Source organism: Equus caballus, chromosome 3 (assembly GCF_041296265.1).
Source record: "Equus caballus isolate H_3958 breed thoroughbred chromosome 3, TB-T2T, whole genome shotgun sequence".
NCBI classification, from domain to species: Eukaryota; Metazoa; Chordata; class Mammalia; order Perissodactyla; family Equidae; genus Equus; species Equus caballus.
In genome coordinates, this window is record NC_091686.1 from 120074100 (window position 1) to 120097543 (window position 23444).

The 23444-nt window shown below is 52.1% G+C and overlaps 1 protein-coding gene across 5 annotated transcripts in view; it reads right to left on the bottom strand.

Annotated features, from left to right (window-relative positions):
• JAKMIP1 (janus kinase and microtubule interacting protein 1) overlaps window positions 1-23444 on the bottom strand; it is a 147725-nt gene that overhangs the window by 112405 nt on the left and 11876 nt on the right. Inside the window, exon 1 of one of the 5 annotated variants that reach the window (XM_070262739.1) lies at window positions 21060-21132. The exons of 3 other annotated variants lie outside the window; for them this stretch is intronic. The gene's annotated coding sequence lies outside the window, so the exon portion shown is untranslated. Of the gene's footprint in view, window positions 1-16381; window positions 16592-21059; window positions 21133-23444 lie in introns of those variants that run through there. One more of the 5 variants, XM_014738805.3, reaches the window with a different exon arrangement.

Consider the following 23444-nt stretch of genomic DNA (forward strand, 5'->3'; position numbering starts at 1 on the left):
GTGCCTGCGATGTGGCTTCAGTCCCTGCACCTCCACGGGTCTCCACCAGCCCCCACTCACCCCCCTTGACCTCCCCTGGCCTCCTCTGGCCTCCCCCAGCCTCCCCTCAACTTCCCAGACCCCCACTCACCTCCCCTGGCCTGCATGTTGCCCGATTGAGCCTGCATTTTACAGTGACTTATTTGACCACTAAGCAGACTTGGACACCACCGACCCCAGCCTTCCTGCGCCGCTGATTATTGCCATATTTAGTCCATGACAAACAATCCTAGTTGCTCAGGGGCACTGAGTCCTTGCCATTTGCAGGCACCATGCTAGAGCATTACAGTTCCACCATCTTGTTCAATCCACCCCCGAGGGGGACACCGATACCATCCTCACTTTACAAACACAGAGCCCAAGATACTAAGAGGTAAGGAACATAAATTCTCCAGGCTGGTCCGACCCCAGCCCACGCTCATCTCACAACGTGATGCCGCTGCATGGGGCGTGGGAGGGCTTTAAGGAAACAGAAGTCATCACAGACGAGCGAAGCCACCACCAGAGGCCGACGCAAACTTGCCAAGGTTGGGACTCCTCTGGGGTGTGCTCCGTACCCTCTACAGCACCGTACACGGCTCCACTACCACTGAACGCCCTGACAAGGTCCACTTCCCTTTAAAGAGCTCCCTCTGGCTCCCTGGTAGACTGGACTTGAGGGGAGAAGTGAGGAAGCAAGGAGGCTGGTGAGGGGACTGTCATGCTGTCCAGGTCAGAGGACCCAGCCCCAGACAGTCCAGCTGATGGTGCTCAGTCCTGGGAAGGAGACAGCGTGGGCTCCAATGAACCAGCATCACTGCCATCAAACACTGGCGAGGTCCTCCTGGCGTGCACTCCCCATGATCTCAGACCTCATGCCCTCCCACCTCAGTCACTGGTCCCAGCCACTCCTGCAGTCTCTCAGCCCACCAAGCATGCTCCCACCACAGGGCCATTGCACTTGCTACTTCCTCTCCCTGGACCATTCTTCCCCCACATGCCTGCATGGCTTCCTCCCTCGCTTCTTCAGGCCTCTCCTCACCTCACTTCATGTGGTTCTTCTAGAATTCAGCACTACCTCATGTGTCACACGTTTGTATGTGTGTGTGCTGTCTCCCCCACTGGCATATGAGCTCCACAAGGGCCGGGAGGAGGTCCATCACATTCACCATTGTACCCCCAGGCCCAGCACAGTGCCTGGCACACAGGAGGTGCTCAGAGTCATGATTAGCACCTATTGGGTCCAACTGGTTCAAGTCCCACACCCCAGCAAGTGTCTGCTCTGAGCCAGGCCCTGGAGGAGCACTACAGGTATGGGTGGGTCCCTCCCCACCTCTGCGAAGATGTTAGTCCAACAGGGAAGACCACCAGGGACAGAGAGGATGTCAGAGCCCTGAGAGGGGATCGCACACTCCTGTGGGGGCCCAGGGCTCAGGGAAGGTCCTGGAAAAAGTGGCCCTGAGCTGCCGAGAATCAGCACCAGCAGGAGCCAGCCAGGTCTGGGCACAGGGGCACACGAATCAGCACATAGGTTTACAGCCCGGAGGAGCAGGAAAGGCCGCTCTTCAAAAGCAGCACGTGGATTCCTCCAGATTTCTCCAGCTGTTCAGTGGAAGAACCCTCAATGGCCACGGCCTACGTGCCAGGCCCTGAGGGTGCTAGGCATCCAGCATCCAGCAAGAACATGCACACGCTGAAGCCCCAGATGGCTGCTCTGAAAGAAAGGAACCCGGCTCATGGGAGGGCCAACTGTCCTGGACGCAGAGGTCCCCAAAGACTTCGACCAAGAAGCGATGCTGAGCTGAGTTCTGAAGAAGGAGAAAGGGCTGACTCGGTGAAAAGGAATGGAACATTCCAGACGGAGGAAGCTGGTGCAGGGAGGGAAAGCAAGAAGCCTGGGTGGTGGGGAGGTGGTCAAGAGGGCCTGGGTCACTGGGAGGACTTGGTGACGTCCTGGACACAGGGAGCCAGGGAACAGACAGGGTGGAAGCACCTCTTGGCGTCTAGTTGGGACAATGGGATACATGGTGCCACATGGATGGAGCAGAGCAGTGCAGAAGAGGAACGGTTTGCACGGGCAGACCATGCCTTCAGGCTCAGCCATGTCCAGGATGGCACCCACTGGGGACCAAATGGGAGGCTGAGAGGTCGGCGGGATCGGGGGAAGGTCACCAGAGGCTCGTGAGGGACACTAACGCACGCGGACCCTCTCTCACTGAAGAGCAGTAGGAACTGGCACAGGCTGCCAGTCTGACAAGCAACGGGACTTCTCAGCTGCTGGACATCCGCCAAGGTGGTGGCAGGGCTGGCAGAGGATGCGGACTCACCAGGAAGCCAGGACACAGCACCCACCGGGAGCCAAGCTTGTTTCCCTACAGTCAAAGCGGCAGGGGCCCCAGCTTCCACACTAGCCCAACCCTGGCCTTTCCTGTGAGGTCCCTGGAAAAGTCACCTCTGAAAGGCCACACGAGCCGAGTGGCAGGGGTGGGTGGAACCAGAACTCTTGGCTCTTCTACACAAGCCAGGTGAGGTTTTACCTTTTGTAATTCCCAAAACAAGAATGTGATCGTTTGTATTTTAGTTAACAGGTTGACTCGCACGAGGTAGTCACGTCAACAGGGCAAAGCTCCCATCTCAACCAACCTTAGCTCTTTAACCATCACAATGACCTCTAAGGAAGTAGCATTACCATTATCATCACCATCCCCATTTTACAGGTGAGGAAACTTTGGCTCAGGGAGGTTGAGTGACTTGCCCAAGGTCACCCAACTAGGAGGTGGGTCTAGGACCCAAGCGACCACTGGTCCCCAGTGGGTGCCATCCTGGACGTGGCTGAGCCTGAAGGTGTGGTCTGCCCGTGCAAAGCCTGGGTCCCTAACCATCAGCAACCATCACAACCCAAGAGGCCAGCAGCAGGCCGGCAGACCCAGCCCGGGTAGAGTTTAACGAGGGCATCCAGGACTGCAGACGAGCTGTGGGACAGCAGGAGAGAATTCCCAGTGGACAGCAAAGCAGAAGCAATCCCATGCCTTTCACACCTGCACAGCCACTCAGCACCACTCCCTCCCACCCCCAGCAGAGCAGGCTCCTCCGAGCTGGCCTGGGGCAGGAAGACTTCCAGGCAGAGCCCCACCCTGACCGTGTGAAGCCACAGCCTCAGACATGGGGGATACTGGGAACATGTCACTCTGTCGTCTCCTAACCAAATCCAGCTTCAGGTCCCGGCATTACTCTCAACAGAAGGAAAGGCGCACGTTCCTGAGAGCAGAAGCCTGGGCTCTGCGGAGGTCAGACACGGGGTTCCCAGGAAGGAGACTGCCTCAGTGTCCTGTGGCTACTGGAGCGAACCACAGAGACTGGGTGGCTTCAAACAACAGGATGGACTCTCTCACGGTTCTGGAGGCCAGAAGTCCAAACTCAGACGGCTGGGCTGAAATCAAGGTGTTGGCCGGGCCGCGCTCCCTCCAGGGGCTCTGGGGAAGGAGCCTTCCCTGCCTTCTGGAGGCTGCCGTGTTCCCTGGCTCACCGACTCTACTCCATGGTCACATTGCCTTCTCCTCCGTGTGTCTACATCCTGCCTCACTCTTATAAGGACAATTGTCACCGGACTTAGGACCCATCCAGATAATCCAGGATAAACTCCTCCCCTCAAAATTCTTAATTTAATCTTATCTTTTGCCATCTAAGGTAACATTCACGCTTTTGGCATATATGGTAATACTCACAGGTTCCACGAATTAGGACACGGACATATCTTTCAGGGGGGCCACCATTCAGCCCACGCCAGATACCACACGTGGAAACCAATCAACAGGTAAGGTCCATCCATGGCAGGTGCCAGGGGTGCTGCAAGCTTACACCAGAAAGGCAGTGGAGCCTATAGGCTAACAGCACAGGCTCCAGGCTCACCACACTAGCTGTGTGGCCTTGAGCAAGTCTCTTAACCTCTCGGTGTCTCAGTTTCCTTGTCTATAATAATGGCCCCTGCTTCCTAGGGTCTGGCAAGCACTCCATAAGTATCCCATGTCCAGCACTCAGAACAGTGCCTGGCACACGGGAGGCACTCAGTGTTGGCTGTGGTTATCATCAGTGTCAGAATCCATCATCTTCTCCCAAAGCTGCCCTTCCTCCCTGGGGCCCCGTCTCTGCAAAGACATGACCTTCCAGTCAGTCATCCAGGCCCCAAACCTGAGTCCACCTAGATGACCCCTCCCCCTCCTTCTTGCATCCAACAGTCCCCACATCCTGCCAGGGTTAGTTTCTTCCTCTCGTGCAACCCTCCATCTCCCTGGCGGTGGCCACTGTGTCACTCTGGCAGGGAGGAGGCCAGCCACCTCCTCACTCACCTCTTCACCCCACCTCCTCCTCCTCCTCCATCCTGGTTCAGATGCCTTTCTTCCAAGCAAAGAGGACTCTGACGGTGGTTTAGAACAATAGCCAGGGCCGGCCTCATGGGTGAGGGTCCTGTGCAACTGCAAAGGGCCCTGAGCTTTGAAGGGCCCATGCTCAGTTTAATCCTCATCTCTTGCCATCCTGAAATTGTGAATCATTTTTTAACACGAGACCCCACAAGCCACGCAGCCAGTCGTGACAACCGCTGGCCTTCACTGCAGGCTCCCACGGCCAGGCACAGAGCCGAGCACGTCACAGGGATCAGCTCACTCAACCCTCACGGCCCCAGCGAGGCAGGCGTCACTACCCTCATTTTACAGACGTGACTCGCCCAAGGGCACATGGCTCCTCCGTGGCTCTACAGATGTCTTAAATTTTTTATGTGAGCATCTCAACTTGAGAATTAGAAGACAACTGAATGCCCTGAACGTTTTGATCCAGAACATGCCAGAAATGAGAGGTGGGTTGGACTGGTGGTGAGCCTGGCCTAGCCAGAGCCCTAAGCCCATTTAAACCTGGTCTCCAGAGAGAACATATCCAGTCAATCTGAAATGAGCCCAGACTCCACCCACCTACTCCCATCCTCTGTCGTAGGGCTAATCTCAGGGGTGAAAGCACAAATCAGATCACTCCGCACTGCACTCCGAGCCACGACCAGAGTCCTCCCGAAGGCCCACGGCCCTGCTGGCTGTGGCTCTGCAGCTGCCCTCCAGCCGTGCCCCTCTGCTCTCCTCCCAGCTCTGCGTCACCTACACTCTGTTCACTCCTCAGGTCTCGGTCTGACTGCTCCCAGTGGCGGGGAGCCGATTCATTTCCAGAAACCCTGCCAGCCCAAAGAGCGCACCTGGGCACAGAAGGGCTGACAAGGAGGGACCTGGAAGTGCGACTGGGCCTGGCTCTGCGATCTGTCATGCTTTCCCCAGCAGGCTATCACAGATGTCCCTGAGCCAGGCTGACCGAGGCCCTGGGGATATGTAGCCTGGGGGAGGGACTTCCAAGCTGGCCTCTCTGGCCCCATCACTGCATCACCCACAGCAAATGTCCCACACTGCATGGAACGGGCGAGGCTCTCTTCTCTCCTGTCCTGCATGGGCCCTATACCCACGTTGTTCAGCCTAGAATGCTCTGCCCAACTTGTTCTGCTAACACATGTCATTCAAGAATCCAGGTGAAACAAGACCTCTTATGGGGTGACTTCCCTGACTCCCAGGCAGGTCAGGAGGCCCCTCTGGGCTCCTAAAGCCCCCAAGGTTTCCTTCCATCCTAGCACTGTGTTGTCTTGGCTAACCCAAACTTTTGCACACCAGATTGTGAGCTCCTTAAGGGTAGGCACTGGTTCTAAGCCATCTTAGTCTCCCCACCCCTCAGCACAGGGCACCAGGTGGGGTACGTGGCAGGCGAGTGGGAGAGTGGGTGGGTGGGTGGACGAGTGGTCAGAAGGATAAGGAAAAGCCACTCAGTCCAACTCAGCCCTTCAGTATGGGATTTATAGCCCCAGCAGGGCTTGATCCAGGAGGTCCCTAAGACTCCGTCCAATCTGACCTTCTAGGAGGTTATGGAACAGTCCCCTGCAGACGCCAGCTGGACCTCAATTCACGGGCTTGGCTTAGAAGGGAAATCCTCAGAGCACCACTCAAAGGAGGGAAAGAGAACCATTTCTCAAACTGGAAGAGTCTGTTCCAACGGGGAATTTACTTTTAGGACAACTTGTAAAAATATCCAAGATTTAGGGGCCAGCCTTGTGGCCAAGTGGTTAACTTCACGCACTGCGCTTCAGCGGCCTGGGGTTTTGCCAGTTTTGGATCCTGGACATGGCACCGCTCATCAAGTCATTCTGAGGTGGCGTCCCACACAGCACAACCAGAGGCACTCACAACTAGAATATACAATTATGTCCCGGGCAGAGGGGAGGGGGGTGGGCTTCGGGGAGAAGGAGGAAAAAAAACAAGATTGGCAACAGATGTTAGCCCAGGTGCCAATCTTTAAAAATATATATATGTACATATATATATATACACACAAGATTTAAATGAATAAAATACTGAGGAATATATTTAGCAAAAGAAGTACAAGACTGAAAACTACAAAACATTGTTTAAAGAAATTAAAGATGACTGGAACGGAGAGGCACCCATGTCCGTGGACCAGAAGACTTCACATGGCTGGGAGCAAACTGATCTACAGACTCAACAGTTCCTATCAAAATCCAAGCTAACTTCTCTGCAGAAATTAAGAGACTCATCCTAAAATTCATATTGACATTCACTTTTCAATACGAATAACCTTGAAAATAAAAAGAACAAAGTTGGAGAACATAGACTTCCTGATTTCAAAGCTTACCACAAAGCTACAGTAATCAAGATAATGTGATACTAGCATGAGAATTCAGAAATAAACCTTTACATTTATGGTGATTTGATTTTTGACAAGGGTGCCAAGACCATACAGCAGGGAAAGAACAGTCTTTTCAACTAATGGTGCTGGGACAACTGGACGTCCACACGCACACCACATACAAAAATTAACTCAAAACGCATCAAAAACCTAAACGTGATAGCTAAAACTCTAAAACTCTTAGAAGAATAAATCTTCAGGACCTTGGATTAGGCAATGGTTTCTTAGATAAGACAAAACAAAAGCACAAACAACAACAACAAAAAATAGAGAAATTGCACTTGATCAAAATTTAAAAATTTCAAGGACACTGTAGTGGTTTGAATAGTGTTCCTCAAAAATTCATGTCCACCTGGAACCTCAGAAAGGAACTTATTTGGAAATAAGGTATTTGCAGATATAATTAAGGATCTTGAGATGAAGTCATTCTGGACTTAGGGTGTATCCTAAATTCAATGACTGGTGTCCTTATGAGAAGAGAAGAGGACACAGAAAGACACACAGAGAAGAAGGCGACATAAGGACAGTAGTAGAGACTGGAGCGATGCAGCCAGAAGCCAAGGAACACCTGGGGCCACCAGAAGCTGGGAGAGGCAGGAAGGACTCTTCCCTAGACCCATCAGAGGGAGCATGACCCTGCTGACCCCTTGATTTCAGACTTCTGGCTCTGGCCTTCAAAAATGTGAGAGAATAAATTTGTTGTTTTAAGCCACCCCCCCAGTTTGTAGTTTTTGTTACGGCAGCCCTAGGAAACTAACACAGACAGCATAAAGAAAAGAAAATACAACCCACGGAATGTAAGAAAATATTTGTAAATCATATATCCAATAAGGGGCCTATATCCAGAATATATAAAGAACCCTTACGATTCAACAATAAAAAGGCAAACAATCTCATTTAAAATAGGCAAAGGATTTGAATAGACATTTCTCCAAAGAAGATATATACAAATGGCCAATAGGCACATGAAAAGATGCTTGACATCACTAATCATTAAGGAATTGCAAATCAAAACCACGATGAGACAGCACTTCATACACACTAGAGAATAAATTTTTGTTTTAAGCCAGCCAGCTTGTGAGACTTTGTTACAGCAGCCCTGGGAAACTCCTGTGTGTGTGTGTGCATGTGCATGAGTGTACTTATTTTTACATTGACTTTTAACCCTTAGGCAAGTGAACCAAACCAAACCCTCAAGGCTGAGAAGAGCCACGTCCTTGCCCAGAGCCTGCCAAGAGCAGCTGTGACCAGGCCTGACCGGAGACATAAACCACTAAACTGAGGCCTCAGAGAGGCAGCCTCAGGGGGATATCAAGGGAGAGAAGGACAAAAAAAGTGAGGCCAGGGGTTGACCCTGCACAGGGGAGGCAAGAGACTGTGGAGAGCCACAGACAAAGGGACAGAGCAGACCACTAGCGAGACCCAGAGCCAGTTCACAGCACACAACGTCCAGTCAGATCTTACAAACAGATCTCTCCCGTATGACCGACTGTGAATGACAGAACGCAATACCAGAAACTGTACGTCCTGAAGAACCAGAGCCTTTCCTTAGAGACACAAGGAACACAGCCCAGCCCCGTCTCAGGAGTTTCAGACCCATGTCCTCTGTACCTCCCCTGGCTGACCCACAGATACCTCATACTAACCAGCCAAGAACTGGGCTCCCCACCTCCCTCCTTCACATCTGTGCTTCTACCATGCTCCTCGTCGCTGGGGAAGACCCCACCAGCCCCCCAGGCCAGAAATTGGGGTGTCCTTCTTAGCTCCCAGCTAATAATAGCCACCACATCATTAGGATAACATCAGTGGTTCTCAAACTGCTGTGCCTCAGAATCGCTGGAGGACTAAGGCTCCCAGAAGCCAGCTCTTAAAGCCCCCAGGTGATTCTCCTGCCACCAACATGTGAGAGCCTCTGCAGATGACAATCCATATCACCCAGACACACGCAGCTACTGATCTGGAGGGGACTCCTGGGTGCCGGGCGCTGTGCAAGGCGGCTATAGACATTATTTCTCAAGCAACCCTTTGGAGCAAACAGTTTGTTTCCCCCATTTTACAGATGAAGAAAGAGTTCGAGAGGTTAACTAAGTCACTGGAGGTCACACAGCCCAGCAGGGGAGCAGCAGGAGCAGAGTCTCCGTGTAGGTCTCTTTGCCCGCAAGGCGCTCCCGCTCAGCAGGAAGGGGGCTGGAACCAGAGGTGGCCCCAGGCCTCTGGCCAGCAGCACAGGGAGCCTCGAGGGCCAGGCAGGAGCATTCGGTTCTGGGGAGCTGTTCTCAGCCCCGTTGCCCACCTGAAAAACCTGGAGAATTTTATTCTTCACGCCACTGCCTGGCTCCACCTGGCCACTGAATCACAACTCTCCAGGGGTGGGCCCGAGAATGGGATTAGATTTTCATCCCCCCAGGCACCTGCAGCAGTGGTTTTCAACATCGGCTGCACAGGAGAATCATCTGGAAACACAGAACTCCCGATGCCCAGGGTCCGCTCAGTCCCACTGACCCAGAATCTCGGAGCAGAGTCCAGGCTTAGGGGTTTTCAAGGTCCTCAGGTGATTGGGACCTGCAGCCAAAGCTGAAACCTCTGGCTTCGGGCCTGCCTGCGCCAGGTGTGGTCTCAGGCCAGGAGTGCAGGCACACCAGGAAGCTCGTGAGCGATGCAAGATTTCAGGCCCCCAGACCTGCTGAATCCAAACCCCAAGTGGAGCTCAGCAGACTGTTTGGCCAGCCCTCCAGGTGACCCTGATGCTCCTGCAGGTGCGAGAGCCTCTTGTCTAGAGCCTCATTACTCCAAGTGGGTCGGCAGGCCCAAGCGTCAGCATCACTGGGATCTTGGGAGAGATACAGAGTCTCAGGCCCCACCTTGGACCCACTGAATCAGAGCCTGCGTCTTAGCAAGAGACCCCGGTGATTCAAGCACACAGTAAAGAGAGAAGTTTCATCCTTCCTCCCCTCTCCCACTGCTCCTCCCGCCTTGGATTAGAACCCCTCACTGGGACAGAGGTGAGGCCCAGGTCCTGTTTAAATGTGATGCTGTGCTGCCTGCAGGCCACTCTAAGTAACAAGGCAAGAGTCACGTGAGCCTGGGTCCAAGCTGACTCAGCCACTGAGAGCAGCACCGAGTGGCAGTTTAGGGCAGTGCTTCTCAAATTTAACGTGCATGGAAACGACCCTCGAGGCGCCCTCAACTTCCCTTAGCTGGCCCCTCCCCAGGGAGGCTGATCCCAGGGCTGGGGCCCACGAATTTAAATTTCCACCGAGCTCCCAGGTGATGCAACGCTGCCGGGCCAAGGATCACACTTGGGTAAGCCTGGTTTAGTGTGGGCTGTGAAACCAGTCTATCAGGGTTTGACTGCAACCCTGCATTAACTGTGTAGCCCTGTGCCTCAGGCGTCTCACCTGGAAAATGGAGCCAGTAGTGGTTACAACCTCATAGGTCATTATGAGAAGGCAACAGAGTCAGACAATAAAGTGCTTCAAGAGTGCCTACTCTGCACTTATCATTTTAAGTTTTACTACACCACCACCAGTACCACAACTACCACCATCCTACCACTGTATCCTCCACCACCCTCACCACCGCCACCAGCACCATCACCGAGTGTTCACACAGTTCCAGCCATCAAAGATGCCAGCTTAGGTGGACAAGCAGACAAGAAACGGAGAGAGAAGGATACAGAGCCTGCTGTCATATAAACCATCTCAATTTGCTTCAACATGTGTTCAGAACTGCATGCGAAGGGCATGAGTGAAAACAGTGACTGGAGTGGGAAGACAGAAGAGGAATCTTTACGTGTCCTGGATGTTGGTGATTCAACCTCAAAACCCACCTAGACCGGGTGCGCCTTGAGGGCAGGCCTGTGCTTCTCGCATCACACTCCAACTCCCCGCGCGGGCCCAGCGCAGGACCAGGAAGGGGTCAGCAAGCCCTGACTTTCCAGTCACCTTCCCACTCAGTTTCTGCCTCCAGAAATGGGGAAATGCTTGCTTCGAAGCTGGTGAAGGGGATAGTCTTGCAAAGCCGTGTAGACGTTTAATAGCCAAGCATGATTGATATTTCTCACTAATAATCAATAACTAACAGAAAAGCAGAATTTCTCACGTCTTCTCCAGAAGTTCCCGGATGACACTGAGCATTCTCCCAGGACACATCCCACACCATGCCATGCAAGAATTCCCGGTCCACTCCCTCCCTGTAACGTAAGTAAATCCTTCTGAAACATTAGTCCAAGCTCTAATGTCTACAATTTCGCCATCAGACCAGCCGGGACCCTCCACCTGAACGGGCGGGTGAGCTCAGGAAAGCTACTCAGAGCAAGGGACGCTTTTCTCTCTGCTGCCCGAGCACACTGTCTGAGAATCCAGCCCCTCAGCTTTACATCCTGCTGAACTTTCAACTTCCTCAAGCTGGCAGCAACCTGGTCCCTTGGCACCAATGAGACGATCTGCAGAGAACATTAATAAATCCCAGCTGCAGAGCACAGTGCCTCTAATGAGGAAGGAGGCAGAACCATGGAGAGAGAGACCCAGGCCAGGCCCGCATCTACATCCCGCGCTGCGCCAGCCCTGGCCCATGCTTCTTCCTGTCACCCCTAAGATCCTGGCAGGCCAGGCCTTACTGGGCCTTTGGGAGAAGAGAAGATCCGGCCCTGGCCCAGCCCTTGGGTAGCTCATGGCCACCCATCAGCCCGGCCCACAAAGGGCATTAGTGCCAGGACAGAATCAACCAGGGCACGGAAGCCCCGGGGTGGCAGTGGTCATGTTCCCCAGAGTGACCTTCTGTCCCCAGATGCCCAGGGCCCTGGGACTCTCTTCCCAAGGGCTAGAGGGAATGTTTGAACAAGAAAGCTTCTCTTACCTGCAAGGCTCTGCTCACGTGGCCCCCTTGCCCAGGACGCCTCCCTGCCCATCCACTCACTCCACAAGCGCTGACTCTGCATCTCCTGGGCTCCCAGCACGAGTGCAGATGGTGAAATGGAAACAGCGGCTGCCCTCGCGTTACTCAAGATCTGGCAGGGGAGGTGGCTCGTAAGCAGATGACTGCAATGGAGGGAGGTCAGCGCTCGGAGCCTGGGGGGCTTCCTGGAGAAGGTGACCCCCAAGCTGCGTCTTCAAGGAGATGTAAAAGGCTAACTAGATTGACAAAGGATAAAAACGCTAAGACACCAAGCCCGAGCAGATGTCTGTGAATGTTTGTGTGTGCAGAGAGAAGTTCAGGAGGTTCCACCCACGACTGCTTACCCCACAGGGGACAGAGAAAAAGAGGGTTGATTAATTTCTTTATTCTTTTCTCTGTTGGAATAATTACAATAACAAATACTACTTCAGCAATTTTAGAAGGCCTATAACTTTAAGAAAAATGTAAGGGAAAGAGAGGAAAGAAAATTTGAAGGAAATTTGGTCCAAAAGCAAAGATTTTTAAAATGTAATGATTTCTCTCTAGAGGGAGGAATGAATTTTGTCAAAAGCCTCTGCCTCTATTTCCAAACTAGCCCCCAAGAGGCCACTCAGAATGGAACTGTGGGACGAGCAGTTCCCCCACCTCGAGGCAACTGCGACACGGAGGGGACACAGCTGATCCGCAAGACGCCTCTCCCCATAGGAGCACTTTTTACAAACTCTGTATTTTGCAAAGTTTCAAAACTACAGAAAACTTCCAAGAATAGTACAATGAACTCCTTATACCTCCATGTAAACTCGCCAATTGTTGACATTTTTCCACATCTGCTTCATCTATTTATACAAATGTTTCTATATGCATATGTCTATTTTTAGGAATGATGTGAAAGCAAATTGTAGACGTCATGACACCTCCCCCTAAATGCTGGGGCTTTCATCTCTTAAGACCAAGGACGTTAGGAAATCAACACAATTATCAAAACCAGGGAATTTGATCATCGAAACATTTCCTATTCAACTATCACCAATTGTCGCAACAATGTCCTATGTAGCAAAATGATCATTTCTCCTGACCCAGGCATCAGAGCACTAGTTAAAGAGCAGTCGGATGCAGGATGCAGCCATGTCTCTGTCAGAGGTACTCTGAACCGCAAACTCCCCCAAAATAATCAAGTGGAAAAGTGCCACACAATGATAACCAAGAATAAGAGCATCACCAGGTAACCAACAATCTTTGACCAGCAGTCGGCAGGGCAGCTGGAAGGGATTCTGGGCACAGCCACAGAGGCTCAGGCAGCCCCAGCTGATACCAGCCCTGGTCTTTGGCCCTGTGCCTAAGAAAACACAAGCCACACGCCCTCAGGCCTGGCGGTGGGGTCCCCTCTGTCCTTGGGAGCTGGCAGCACGGACCGGGTGGGCCACGGTGCAGCAAAGCAGGAGACCTGGGCCCGCACCTCCCAACCTGCTGAGTCACTCTGAAGTCACACAGCTACTGTGGGCCTCAGTTTCCCCATCTGTAGAGCCCCAGCTCTTCCTTGAGGCTCCTTGGAGCAGTTACAACATGCTCCCTGAAAGGCTCCCCTGAAAGGGCCCCCCCAGCTGGCCCAGCTCCTCATCTCCTGTTCTGGTCCCTAGGACTCCCCAACTAGACCACGACACCCAACTCCCAGGGGCCCCCAGTCCTGCCATTTGTCCCCACTGGCCACTTCCTCACCCCAGGGTGCCACACGCCCCCTCATCCACGGCCACCCTGAGCCCTGCAGAGTTCTGATCCAGAGTCCCTTGATCCTGGTGACTACCACTACTTTTCTGAGAATCAGAAATAAAATATATTCACGGAACAACCTTGGTTCCCACTGCCCTCAGGGTGAAAACCAAACTCCTCGGCCTGGACAATCCCCTTACCACAGATTCCCTCAGAGTCTCCTCATCCGCTAAAACAACCAGCGGCAGAGAGCAGCAACCCTGACGGGTGGGCAGCATTCTCCAGGGCACTGCGGAGGCCACAGAGGCTCAGAGAGGTTGAGGAACTCGCCCAAGGTCACACGGCTCAAAAGTGATAGAACCAGGGCACACGTAAGTGAGCTCCAGAACAGACCCCCTTCCTTCCACATAGAAAGAAAAAGATTTTGTCAACACACATCTCTCTATATGCACACTGCCTCTGGACAAAGCTGGAAAGAACACTAAAATAGTGGTTCAAAGAGTGGTGGGAATACAAATAAATGCCATTTTTTCCCTTTGTAATACTTTCATTAATTTTGTATCATTTTATGTTTACAGGGGAAAAACGATGACTAGAAATCAGCAGATGCTACATGATACAGTCCCAAAGCATCTCACTGTCACTTCTTCATGGAGTCACTACCTACAGGTGTTAAAACCGGTGGCCTGATTTCAGCTGAGGACTCACCCCCGCGTGGCTGGCACCAGGCCGGATTTCCCACCAGCCCCATCCAGGCAGATGGACACTGCCCCAGACCAGCACCCTAGGCTATCGCCCTGCCCACACCCGCGGCACGCCTGCCGGTCCCTGGCTCTCCCTGCACCTGGGAAAGACTTTGGATTCAGGCCTCAGCCTTTCTTTTCCAATTAAAGTAACAGATGCCTCACGAGTTCCTTTAAAGCGGCTGAGTATTATTTAATCAATGGTCATTTTGAATCCCAAGACCTTTGTCCTCTCTGGGTCTTGAACCTCAGTTTCCTCCTCTGTATAAGATAATAATCCTGACATTATCCACAGGTCCGCACCAGAATTCCTACTAGGGGCTGAGGTACCCTGCTCAGCAGACCCACAACAGCAGGCAGCATTATTACCATTTTTTTTTAAAGATTGGCACCTAGGCTAACAACTGTTGCCAATCTTCTTCTTCTTTTTTTTTTAAGGATTGACACCTGGGCTAACAACTGTTGCCAATCTTTTTTTTTTTTTTTCTGCTTTATCTCCCCAAACCCCTCCGTACACAGTTGTGTATCTTAGCTGCAGGTCCTTCTAGTTGTGGGATGTGGGACGCCGCCTCAACGTGGCCTGACAAGTGGTGCCATGTCCGCGCCCAGGATCCGAACCCTGGGCCGCCGCAGCGGAGTGCGCGAACTTAACCACTCGGCCACAGAGCCGGCCCCCATTACCATTTATTGAGAAGATATTAAGTGCCGGATACTCTCCCAGGCACTAAAGAGACAGATGAACAAGGCACAGTGCTGCCCGGAGTGACTGGAGGTCTAGACGGAGGGAAGAAGGGCTACAAATCCCTAAAGGGCTTGAACTTGACCTCGAGCACAGCATAGAGCCACGGAGAGGTTCACACCTGGGAGGAAAGAGTCAGACACCCAAGCTTTTCAGACCAGTTGCTCAGGGTCAAAACGGAGGGCTGCCTGGAGGGGGCCCTTTGGGGGCAGGGAGAGTACCAAGCTGTGTCCCCAGCTGGTGGGTTGAAAAGGTGTGAGGTGAGCCAAAGATCTGAACATTTTAGGAGGCGAAACCAGGCAGGACCTACAGCCCAAGAGGACGGGCACAGGGAAGCAGTCCGGAAGGTCGAGTTAAGATGTACTGTATCTTTTACTCCACTTCTGAATCTCTCCAAGCATTTACCGAGCTCCTACCAACTCAGACCACAGGGCTGCTTTTCTGCAGAGACAGGAAGCAGCCCTGTGCCTCGTCACCCGGACCCGCTCAGAAGGGGGCAGTGGGGTCAGAGAGATCAAGGGCTGGGAGACACGTCCCTCCACATTCACAAATGGGGAAACCGAGGCTCTGAGAGGCAGACAACGAGCCCAGGTTGCACCGAACACACAGGAAGCCAGGGACTGGAACAGAGCTGCCAGTGCCCAGCGAGGGCCTGCTTCATGGCGTCCCCCCTCGGGTAAGCTCCTGGCAGCAGTGACAGCCCCGCTGGCCAGAAAGTGTCGGAGTCCTTCCAACTGCAGGCAGGCAGAGCCCTTGTGTTCAGGAACAGTGCCCCCCGAACCCCGCGCCTGGACGCCCCCTGGCATCCTGAAACCACGAAGGGGGCTTGGGAGGGAGAGGGTGTTGGTGGTCAGACGTCAGACTTCCAAAGGGAAAATATTTAGCAAACACCGCTGTGGAGAAGGAGTGAGCTCCAGACTTGGGAGGGATGTTAGGAAAGGCCATCTGGTCCCACGTGCCCATTGTACAGATGGGGCCTGGAGCCCAGCGAGGGCATGTCTAACCCAAACCTACACAGGGAGGCAGGATCTGAACCCGGCCTCTCCACTCCCAACCCTGCACTCTTCCTACCTCGGCCTCACACTTAGCCTATTCTAAGTTTACAAGCCACATCACCACCTGCTCCAGGCAGCCCTCCATGACTGCCAAGGCTCCTGCCCCTGAAGGCCTACACCTCTGTAGAAAGCCTGGCCTTCACTGTCAGTCAGACGCAGAGTCGCATCCTGGCTCCATCCCTCCCTGCCTGTAGGACCTACATCGAGTCATGTCACCTGAGCGGGAGACGCTCCTGCCTCCTGAGACTGCGGCACGGATTCAGTGAAGGAGGGCCACCCCTGTAGGGTCTGATGCGAAGCAGCCTCCTCGACGGGCTGACCCAGAGAACAGCCTGACAGCAATGGCCGCGTTCCCCGACATCAGTGCGACCCCCTCCACTCCCCTCCAATGCCACCACCCGCGGCAGAGCCACCCTTCTCGGCGGCCTGGGAAGCACCTGGCTCCGTCCTGCCTCCGGGCCTCACACGCTGCGACCGGCCCTCTGCCCGTCCTCTCCTCCCCGCCCCGTCAAGTCTCCTCAACGCTGAAGGCAAGTTGGTGCAGAACAGCCCCAACCCCTCCACTCTGACCCCAGCCGCTTCCGCTTCCGAGGTGTCCTGTCGGCACTTCCTGCCACTGAATTTTAAAGGCAAGCCTGACTCCTCCCCTTCCGCTTCCTGTCCCCGCCCAACCTTGCCTCTGTGGCCACGCCCACTCCCTGCTTCCTGTCCCCGCCCCTCCTCCCTGGGGATGCAGAAACTGCTGCAAAGGAATCGAGTAGTGGGGAACCGTCAGAATGAGTTGCAACGACTAAAAAGAAGGCCAGGTTACAAAGTGGGCACAGTGTGACCCCAGGAAAATATGAACTAGCACATACGTTCAGAGGAGAACAAAATGAAGACCAGAAGATGCTTGTCAAACATGTTGTGCTTCTTTCTTGAAATGAAATCAGGTTCAGTGGTCCACATGAAGCTGCTCTGGGTCCAGACCTCAGCCTCCCAGGCTACCTTGGCTGAACCCACCTGGAAAGCCCAGATGTGGGTGGATGGGGGCAAGGATCTCATCCTGAGGCCCCGAGACTCACTAACTCTGACTGTTAAGTGACTACTTAACCTCCCAGGGCCTGGGTTTCCTCCTGCCTGCTTGCACAGCGGTTGAGAGGCTTAGAGAGGAACATAAAGCACCCGCCCGGGGGGCACTCAGCAAACGCACAGCTGAGCCAGACTGGATGGAACAGAGAGGAAAGCTTAGCCCAAGGCAGGGGGCACGGCTGTGCTCACCCAGGAGACCCTGCCTCACCCATCACCATTCCCATCCACCACCACCACCATGCTCCTCGGCCTTCCAGAAACCCTCACAGGTGCCCTCAATGGGACAACACTGCAAAGCCACAAACCCACAGGAAACCAGGCCTCTCGCACCATGACTCAAACACCTCTTCTCCATTCTGCTAGGCAGAGAACAAAGTAAAGGAAGTGGCCCAGAGGTGGCCCGAGTCAGGCTGCATGGGTCTGTCAGGGCATCACTCCTGCCCCCAAGGCCAAAAGCAGCAGCTAAACCAAGAGCTGTCGCTCATAAGAGCCTGCTCTATGCCAGACAATGTGCTGGGCATACCCATCTCAATCCATCCTCAAAACCTGCTTGTAAAACAGGCAACAGTATTATCTCCATTTGACAGATGAGGAAACTGAGGCTCAAAGAGGTGAAGTCACTTGCCCAACATTCACAGCTTGTAAGTGGCAGAGTCAGGACTTGAACCCAGGTGTGTCTGACTCTAAGACCACATCCCAGCTGTGCAAATAACTGTGTCAGTCTTGTTTGATCCTCAGGACCCAGCACCATACCAGGCATGCTCTTAGAAGGCACCCAAGGACATTTTTAGGGAGGAACAGACAGGCTCCTTCCTGCATACCATGCCATCATCCTCCAAGACAAAGCATATTGACAGCAAATTAAACACCACTGAGTTAGCCCCAACACGTCCATAAAACAGTACTTTCCAAATATTCCAGTTCATGAAAAGCTTCCAATATCATCAGAAAACCACCCACTTCGATTCCCCACCAAACACCCACAAACACAAACACCCCCACCCACAAACACAAAAAAATTATGATAAAATTGCTACTCATATTCAGAACCCACATAACAAAACTCTAATCAAATAGAGGGAATGAGAGTTGTTTATCAACATTTGTGACAAGATGAAGCTTCCTTTAGAACATTCTGTGCATGTGGTGTTTTCCTTTTTCTTTAGCTTTTCACTGTAAAATCTTAGCAAGTGCAGAACAGGAGGGAAAATGTGAGATGGGGACGAGCATGGGGACTGATACCTGTGCTGCAAGAAAAACAAAGGCAGCCCCCACACTCCTCTCCCATCAGACAGAGTTCAACACAATTCAACAAACATGCACCAAGTAATAATAACAACAGTCCCCGCTTATGTAGCTCTCACTCTGTGCCAGGAACTGTTCCACACTTTCCAAATTACCTATTACTCCTCAGCTCATTGACATGGGTATTATTAGTGCCCCACTTTAGTGTCCCAGCAGGAAGGGGTAAAGTACCTTGATCAAGGTGACCCAGCTAGCAAGTAGGGGTGGGAGGTTGTACCCAGGTCATCTGGCTCCAGTGTCCATATTCTTACCTGTTCTGCTATATAGCTTCCAGGTTCCAGGTATTACACTAGGACATGAAGATTGAGCCACAAAGGTAGCCCAGAGACTGCCTCATCTGAGGGAAGGCCAAAGCAACTACATTTATTGGGCAACTAGCTGAGCCCCAGGCATTCTGCATACCTGGGGGTAGACAGCTGCCACCCTTCAGGCAGCCACAAGGCAACAGGCGCTTTGCACACATAATCTCAGCACTCCTGAGGTCCTGGAGAAGCACATAGTATTTTCCTCATTTTACAGGGAAGAAATTTCAGCTTAAAGCAGGTAAAGGATTTGCTCAAGTCCCCACCTCAGTACAAAGCCTTTGCTCCTTCAGCTGCAACTTGCTAGCTCTTGGCAAATTCCTTGCATCATTTTGGAATCTCTCCTTTACTGATGTACAGGGGCACCTTAAGAAGCCCCAGAAAAGGCCCCAGACATCAGGTCATTTCTGCCCCACCCCTGCTCGGAATGAGTCACAAGGATGGCAAGTAATCACATCACGAAGAACAAGGAGGGGTGGCTGGTGACTTTCAAGCAAAGAGCAACTTCTTTTGTGGTTTCCACATCCTTGCTACACCAGCCTCTCAATGTGGCTTGATATGCCGAGGGCACCCCTCAACAGACACCTGCTGAGTGCCTGCTGTGTGCACAAAGCTGGACGCAGAGCTCATATATGTCCTAGCTTCTCCCAAGAAAGTGACTCTAGAACTGGGGGGATGGGGGGTGATGCTGAGACAAGTAGGGAGAAACCAGGGGCTCAAACGGGGACACTCATTACAGGGCTGGGGTGCTGGGAACAGGATGAGCTTACTGCCTGGTTACTCACTACCAGGTTACTACCACCTTGGTGGGGAAGGAAGATGGTCAAGGATGACCATCAGGTGCAGACATCTGCCAAGTCCCTCAAACGAGCTGGCCCAGGGCTGGGTGTCCCGATGGTTCCCCCACACCCCTGAGAAGTTCTGGTCAAGTAAGGAGATAGGCCAGGAACAGGCTGTAGCAAGCCCAGGTGATCACTGGGAGACCAGGGGTGCTGGGTCCCAGGTGGGGTGAAGGAAAGAACATCTGAAGTGGGCCCTGGCAGCGGTGAAACACGGACATGCAGACAAGGGAGCAGGGCTCAGAGGAAGGCGGAACGGCATTTAGGCAGGAAAAGCAAAAGGAGCACAAGCTCCATTCATTCGTTCGTTCATTCATTCACTCAAAACATCCCAGTGTCTGCCCATGCCAGGCCTTGAACTGGACACACAGGCCCTGAGCTCCGCCCAGTGGAGAAGACAGTGGCCTCACAGCGTGGCCAGGCTGTGACAGGGCGATGTGCAGGGTCTGGGAGGTCAGGGAAGTGCCCGAGGAGATGAGCCTGAGCCAGCTCTAGAGGCAGCAGAAAGGTCGTGAGATGTGCAAAGGCAGGAGGAACGGAAGGGTCCTGGCAAGTTCAAGGAAGGCGGATGGCTCCATAAGGTAGGGGTCGGTGTTATGGGTGGAATGTTTATGTCCCCCACAATTCATATGTTGAAACCCTAACCCCCAGTGTGATGGTTTGCAAAGATAAGGCTTTGGGAAAGTGATGAGGGTGGCGCCCTCATGATGGGATTAGTGCCCTTATAAGAAGGAACACAAGAGAGCTTGCCTTCTCTCTCTCTCCACCTTGTGAGCACACAGCAAGAAGTCAGCTATCTGCAAGCTAGGAAGAGAGCTCTCACTGGCACTTTGATCTTGCACTTGCCAGCCTCTAGAACTGTGAGAAATAAATTTCTGTCAGTGAAGTCTACGATATTTTTCTTATAGCAGCCAAGCAGACTAAAATAGTCAGTAAAAACAAGAACATCAAGAGATGAGATCAGAGACATGGCGACAAGGAGCATGTGCTTCATCCTGGGCCACGGGGAGCCCCTTGAGCCCAGGAGTGATAGAGCCAGGTGTAGTTTCACAAAGGCATCACTCCTTCTTGGCATGACTGCTCTTCTTCCCAACTCTCCCAGTAACTCAAGGGCCATTCCGAGGAAGGACTGTGTGGCCAGGCCCTTCAGACCGTCCTGGAAGGGCGCTGGACCTCGTGGTCTGTTCACAGAGACTGGGGTGAGGCGAGCGCCGGCTCTAATGCTGCTCTGCCTCCAGCTCAGTCAATGACAGCCCTGGAGGCTCCGCCCTCCCGGGTCCCAGTCTTAGGAATGTGAGGACACTTGGAGGTCGAGACAGAACAAAGACTGAAACACGACTCTGATGGGCAGATGACAGCACGCAGACACGGGGCCTGTGAAGGGATGGTGGCCCATGTCTAAAATGGAGCAGAACCATCAGCACTTTGGGGTGCTGGGAGTAGATGATGGAGCCTGGATTCCAAACCATGTTCCACGGAGCCTTGGTGCTCCCTGAAGATGCTGGGGGTCGGGGGGGGGGGTGCTCAGGGATCAGGGGTCTGGAGCAGCAAATGGTTGATACTATTGTTTTTCAGGTGTACTAATTTTAACCGCTCACCTGGGCTGCCAGGAGAACGCTCAGCTTTGTGTAGCTCTTGGGGTAGAGCCTCTCCCGTCATCTCCAGTAAAAGGTATCCTGAGACGACAAGGTAAGTTGTTGACAAAGACCTTACCGAAGGCAAATGTGGTATGCAAAGATTCTCAAGACAGAGTACTCTCACAACCACAACAAAGCCCAAGTACTATACTGATCAACTGAGCACTCAGGAGGGCACAGCTGTTGAGATTACGACTGTCACCCCAAACCTTTCATTTTGAAAGTTCAACATTCATCAAAGCAACCCCACTGTTCTCAGGGCCTGACCTTGTAACTAGTAAGCAGTATAAGTTTAAAGTCAGAAAATAAATGTGCTAACAAACCATTGCCTCCCTGTTTTGTATATTGGGGTAGTGTGGTTTAGCTGCTAAAACAATTTTTTTGAAAACACTTCATTTTACAGACGGGAAAACAGACACAGAGGGAGGTAGGGGCACTGAGTTGTTCTATGATAATCTGTGACTATCATCCCTGCTCACTGGGCTTCAAGAAGGCAGAAACCAAGTGCCCGGTGCACAGCAGGCACCCCACAAACACCCACGGGAGGAAGGACTGCTGGGAGGCAGGGCAGGCAGTAGCTGGGCAGGACTCAAACCTGCGACTCCTGGCTCAGGGCTGGTTTTCACACTCTGCCACCCTCCCTCTTTTCCTAGAAATAACGATACAGCGCACACCCACCATCACAAGGAGGGAAAGTGCTGTAGAACAGGGCCAGAATGTCTTCCTTCTTCCACAGGAAACCACTAAAAGCCAAGCATGCCCTTCGCTCTAAGCACCAATCTGGAATGTGTGCTTATTTGGATGGAGAACTGCCCTTTACACTCCACAAACAAGGTCCCCTGGTCTCACCTGTAGACTCGGCAAGATGGTAGGAGTGATTCGTACTTACTGGAGGGAGCCAACCAGTTCTTAACTATTTTAGAAACAACCAGACTGTGTAAATACAGGATAACTGGGGACCAGCCTTGCCTGCCCTGGTTCTCAAGCTGGAGTGGGTATCAGAATTTTCCCAGAAGGCTTGTTAAAAGCCAGACTTCTGGGCCCCATCCCCAGTGCTTCTGATCCAGTAGCTCAGGGTGGGACCCAAGAATGTGCATTTTTAAAATGCTACCAGTTGATGCTGCTGCTGCTGCTCCAGGACACCACTTCAAGAACCACTGTTCTGATATGTTCATTACAAACTCACCTTATTGTGGGTCAGTAAGGCAGGTGTTCATGTAAGGCAGGATGGGTAGGATGCAGACTTAGGAGATGGGGTGGGGGCAGAGGAATGGGCATTCCAGGAAGTGGGGCAGCAGGAGCAAAGGTATGGAAGCTGGAAACAGTGGGTAAGGAAGTCAGTAGTTCAGTTTGGCCAGGAAATAGGGGTGCCTGGGAGTGATGAAGGATGAGGTGGGAAGGAAAAGCAGGGCCCTGGATGTCAGGCTGACAAGAGTGGAACTGAGCATCAGCTATGAGCCAGGCACTGTGTTTGCTGCCACTAGTTTCTAATTTCATTGCACTGTGGTCAGAGAATGTACTTTGTACTATTTCTATCCTTTTAAATTTATTGAGGTTGTTTTATGGCCAAGCATATGGTCTGTCCTGGAGAAGGACTCACGTGCACTTGAGAAGAATGGATATTCTGATGTTGGTGGAATATTACACAGATATCTGCGAGGTCTAGCTGTTACATTGCTGTTCAAGTTTTCTATTTCCTTGTTGATCTTCTGTCTAGTTGTTCTATCAATTATTGAAAGTGGGATATTGCAGTCTCCAATTATTGATGGTGAATTATCTATTTCTCACTTCATTTTGCTCAGTTTTTGCTTCACAGATTTTGGCGCTGTTGTTAGGTGCATATATGTTTAGTTGTTATATCTTCCTGATGGATCGACCCTTTCATCATTATAAAATGTTATTATAAAATATCCCTCTTTATCTCTAGTTTTTACTTTAAATCTATCTTATTATCAGTATAATCAGTCTAGCTTTCTTGTGGTTGCTCTTTGCATGATGTGTCTTTTTATTTTCAATCTATTCGCATCTTTGAATCTAAAGACAGCATACAGTTGGAATGTTTTTATATATTCTGACAATCTCTGACTTTTGATTTAATTGTTTAAGCTACCCACATTTAACCTTATTATTGATAGAGTTGGGTTTACTCTGCCGTTTTACTCTTTGTTTTCCATATGTCTCACGTCTTTTTGGTTCCTCTATTCCTCCTTTACTGCATTCTTTTGCATTAAGTGAGTCAGGCAGTGTTTGGCATACAAGCCACGATGAGAACTTCAAAGGGCTATTTATTTTTAATTCAGACAGCAAAATTTCCTCTCTGACAATTTTCAGTTTCTTAAACAGCTC